Source organism: Bactrocera latifrons, unplaced genomic scaffold (genome assembly GCF_001853355.1).
Source record: "Bactrocera latifrons isolate USDA-ARS-PBARC rearing strain unplaced genomic scaffold, ASM185335v1 scaffold_571, whole genome shotgun sequence".
Taxonomy (NCBI): Eukaryota; Metazoa; Arthropoda; class Insecta; order Diptera; family Tephritidae; genus Bactrocera; species Bactrocera latifrons.
The window spans coordinates 9,342-14,787 of record NW_017537236.1 but is presented as its reverse complement, the minus strand read 5'-3'; the positions used below and the strand labels follow the sequence as shown (position 1 = coordinate 14,787).

Sequence of the window (5,446 nt, the reverse complement as noted above, 5' to 3'; positions counted from 1 at the left end):
ATTTTCGACGACAGGTCTTCCGGAGCGTGGCGCATCTTCGACCACCGGGGGGGAAATGGAAACTGTATCGGGTCCATAAACTGCACAAATTTTATTGGCGGCTTGAGATGCATTTTTGCCTTTATCGTAGTGGTACTGTAAAATATGCTGTGTTTTCTCTTTATTTTGCTCCATGTTTGCGACGCAATAACTCACGAACGACTTAAACGAAACGACAATCAATCAAACAAGTCATGCAGTACTTTTATACAATATTAAAATAACGTATATTGTTTTCATGTTACAACTCTTATATATCGCATGAGGAAAAGGTTGTGTTATGCCCAAACAATGCCGAACTAAATATTAGATTTTGTGTACAGTATAATTTCCAAAAAAATGTCGTATACTCCGAATAACCAGGTGACTTAATTATATAAGCACAACATTTAGGATGTGGTAAGCGAATATACGCCATATTTTTTATGCTAAAAGTTAGATAATATATATGTATTCTGTTTTGAAGTGAATTAAAATCTCTTATATTTTTTTTTTAAATTAAGGGGCCGGCTTTAGTATAACATCCCACGATATCAGAGTTAGAAGTAGTATGATTAGATGGAGCTGATGCTCCAGAACTTATACTTATAGTTTTCGAGATATTTGCATTTAAAGATAAAAATTTCGCAAATTTTATTTTGCAATTTCTCGATTTATAGTAACGTTTTCTTTCATATCATGCACTTTTTATACGCTTACACTTCAGGACATTGTTTCTACATATTTATTTTATATTAATTTTTTAGATATTTACTTAAAAAAAAAACATTTTATTCAAATTTCATTACATGCACAGTAACATAAGTGTTCCGTGTTGTCAAATAATATCTATTGCCATATCTACACATTTATCAAACGAATAAAAATTAACAAAAAATGGGATAGGATATTTTTTAATCAAGAGTACTTCCTTTTTAAAAAGGTACCTTCAGATCACAGGGCCAAAGGCATCGGAATTGTGCCAATTTTTGAATTATCTCACTTTTACCGAAATTCGTGTTTTTTACTGTGGCCTTCGACCGCACTTAAAGAAATAAGAAACCGCTATGGTTTAAAATTTAGAATAGCATCCCCGGATTTCGGGGATAACATTGGTATTACTGGAAAGGTGACGTTCTCCATATCTCGAAAATATATATACATATATAGTTGCCGCTGACTTATAGTTTTAAAAATATTTGCAATTAAAGTTGAAAAATTGACAACTTTTACATTGATAATCTTTGAAACTATAAGTCAACGGCAATTATATATATATATATATATATACATATTTTCGTGATCTGGAGAACGTCACCTTTCCAGAGATACCCATTTTATCCCCAAAATCCAAGGATATTATTCTAAATTTTACCCCAAATATACTTTTTTGTACCGCGTAAACGAAGCATCGCAGAAAGATGCCAGGAAGTCGAGTGACGTATATGTGAACAGAATGGACAACACCAAAAGTGAAAAGTAACACATGTTTCGGTGCATAAAACGAAATTAATAAACATTATTAAATAGAAGTATAGAAAACAATATAAAAAAATATATATATTTAAAAATTTGTTACCTAGTCGATTGTTCTTAGTTTTTTGATGTGTAAGAACCCTCTACGCCCTTTATTTAGTCATTTTTTCCAAACGTTGTGCATTCTACAAAATTTTTGCGGGACTAGTTCTTTATTGAATTAGATTTAAAAAAATAACTTTGTGACCGCAATATGTACACATTATAATTAATATATTCCCTTATTAGTGCATAATGCGACGTTAAAGATGTAATTACTAAGTTATAATATTTGACACTTCTTGCTGTAAATTCTGTTGGCTTTGATTGCAACATCGACCGCGTCTATAACGTAATGTACTTAGTATGTATCTATACGCAAAAAATTGGTATACAATATACCGATGCCATAGTAGATAATGTGTATATGTGTATGACTGTGCCAGACAGGAGAACGATTTAGTAATTTTCGCCGCAAATTAATATAACCAATCACTGTTACCAGTATAACCTACTCAAATATCTTAATACAATTATCCGTTAAAAGAATATTGCTGCAGTCATTTGCTAGCAGCACTGATTATATTTTAGTCCCCATACCAATTGGCAGCACACGATATCAAACCTTTTTTAACACTCATTGCATGCTTAGGAAATTCATATATTTGCTTAGTTAAGAAAGTTCGTTAAACGTAAATTAAATACGAAGGAACGCTTATACTAAATTATTTCGTTATAGAAATTAAAATATTTCTATAGTCCATTGCCCACAAAACTTCACTCAAATACGTGGCCACTCAAGCTAACGTTGAAATTGAAATCGCCGCTATTAACAAATAAAACATTTTGAAAGATTAAAAAAAAATATAAAAAAAAATACTTCTTGTTACTCAGAAATATAAATTATATTGTATTGCAATATCCCAACAATTAAACTTACTTTCAAAGATTATACATAATATGATAATTAATATTTATACATAATATGACTGCATCGCCTTTGCTTTAACTGCTCCTTCCAGTTTTGTGGTATTTGCCGAGTGTTGTTTGCTATCCCACTCGCGCATGCATATACAAAACGCTATCGCATTCACTTAACCAGTATACATAAACCCTTTTGGTTTGATTGGTTTTTTATGTTACATCTTATCGTCCATTCTTTGCTTTTTTATGTACACTCTTTTCTTGAACAAATAATTTTTACATATAAAAACACAATTTTTTCTTCATTACTGACTTCTCCAAAACACAGAAATCGACTTTCTTCAGACAAAAAACATTTCACCAATTTACATCCACTTGTATCTTTGCCTAAATAGCATAATTTTTTTTCGTATCAAATTATATTCAACACGCACTAATAGTACTCTTTAAGGTTTCACATATTTTCGATACAACCCACTCCAACTTATGATTTGTACACTGTTTAAGTATTTCAACAGCATAAATATATAATAGTACGTATTTCTCCTCCTTTGTTTGAATAAATTAAAGAGTCGAAAAACGTACTTAAAAAAGTGGCAAATTAATCTATTAGAACAAACGCACCATACAAATACAGCTAGATGCGCTCTAAGTACTTATACACAACTAAAAACAACCGTTCAAGCTGGTTTCACAAATACAACTGATCATAACTTACAAACATACAATATGGCAGCCATGACCGAAAAAGTAATGAAAAAACATGTGTGTTTGACTTCACACGCCCATCCCTTTTTAGCACATATAAATTTTCCTTCAATAATAAATTACAAATATTTAGAAAAACCTATTAATTAAGAAAATTTAGATTTTAAACCAAAAATTAAACAAAATAGACCCATAGCGTAAGGATATATTAAGTGTGGCAACCATTACTTCCTCTGTTTATAACAGGGATATCGGCAGTCTATTTAAGATTGCTCGAAATCAGTATTGCTAGCTATATTGTCCATGGCGACAGCACTCTGATGCGCGGAACACAATGCTCGCGACAGACTGCAGCAGCACGACAGTGAACTGAAAACGGCGTTGTGAATCCTACTACATGAACGTTTGTGAGAGGGCAGCAACATAAGAATGGCCGGCATGTACACAAAACAACTCAGTTCTTCATTTTGCATGTACAAAATTCCGTTGTGGCCATACTAATACCTTGCACTTCAATGAAATTTTAATATTTTGTTCAAAGTGAAATTTTTAAGCAAAAAATAAGTAAATAGGTAAATTTATTTGTTTTAAATTATCAACTGTTATTATAAATGATGTAACAGAGCTATTTTATGCTTTTATTTGTAAATTGTTGTTAGAGCTTTGAGTAATTTTACATTTTACATATTAGTGGCATCCCACTCTACCTCATCTCTCTGTCTTCCATTCTACTGTCAACTCTACTGYCGTCCTACTGTCGTTGGCAAATATAGGATAAAATTGAAGTTAGCGAGARCGACAACTGTCSGCCWGCCGTCGTGTAGTCGTGCAGCTATCAAAATAGGTCCGATCATAAGAACGTGTGTAATGTAATATTTGACAGATGTCGTTTGCAGTCTGTCGCGAGCATTGTATTCAACACATGACAATGTTTAGTAAATGATGTTAAAATATTATATATTATAAACATCATGCTAAATTTAATTTTCATATTTATATATTTATTTGGCATATTTGTTTTCCAGAAAACATATTTGTCTAAAATGTATATTTATACTTTTTTTCATCTTTTACCTAATCGTATGCGATCATCACAAACTTTTTTAACGATTCAAGACCTCAAGCATGGGCTACATCAGCCCGATCACATTCACCCGACGCCATTATAAGAATTATTATTTTATAATATCAAATGCCCTTAAAGCAACATTGCCAACCGCAATGGCAATTTAGTTGACATATAGGTTGCGATGTCTATTGCTAGAGAAGACGCTGCGTAATGCTCTGAACACATAGAGAGCGACAGACTTCAAACGACATCTGTCAAATATTAAAATACACACGTTGTTGTTGTTGTTGTAATAGCAGAATTCTGTTATACACACGTCCTTAAGACACGGTTATTGAGATAGCTGCACAACTACATGTATATATGTTCATACAAACAGTTGAATTTTTCTTATCTATTTTTACAAATTTTCAGAAATTATTTAGGTTTAGCTTTTAAATATTAATATTTATATATACGATTGCAAATTTAATTTTCCTTCGTACAATAAATTTTTTGGCAAAATGTATGTATGTTATTTACTATATTATCATTATTTATTTGGTAAAGTATATATGGTTCATATATAGTTAATATTGTTATACTTTGTATAATTTACAATACTAAATACATTAAGGGGATTCTGTTGCCCTTGCAAAATTGCAGATTGCAAAAATCCTATATCGAAATATAAAAGGGCACGGGAACACCCATTGCTTCTTCTTCTGGACTGGCGTAGACACCGCTTACGCGATTATAGGCGAGTTAACAACAGCGCGCCAGTCGTTTCTTCTTTTCGCTACGTGGCGATAATTGGATATTCCAAGTGAAGCCAGGTCCTTCTCCACTTGGTCCTTCCAACGGAGTGGAGGTCTGCACACACAGCACACTTAAATTCCAATCGTTGGGCATGCTTTCGTCCGACCATATTTTACAAAGAAGCTGATGCGTGCTCCTTATCAGTTCTTCGCCTCCGTGTTCGAATAGCTCGGCCGGCAATCCATCGGCCCCGCAGCTTTGTTGTTCTTCAGGCGGGTAATTGCTATTCGAACTTTTTCCTGGTCGGGCAATGGAACGTCTGCTCCATCGTCGTCCAACGCCTTCTCCTGGCGTTGTGCGTTCACTGCCATTCAGCAGGCTGTAGAAGTGTTCCCTCCATAATTTAAGTATGCTCTGGGCATCGTTGACTAGATCACCTTTGGGGGTTCTACAAGAGTATGCTCCGATCTTGAA

General features: G+C 33.3%; 1 protein-coding gene across 1 annotated transcript in view; it reads right to left on the bottom strand.

The window, feature by feature from the left end:
• LOC108974644 overlaps positions 1–3,140 on the bottom strand; it is a gene marked incomplete in the record, with an annotated part of 117,797 nt that extends 114,657 nt beyond the window's left edge. The window contains 1 exon segment of the mRNA XM_018942610.1: positions 2,474–3,140.
• Positions 3,141–5,446: the final 2,306 nt, after the last annotated feature.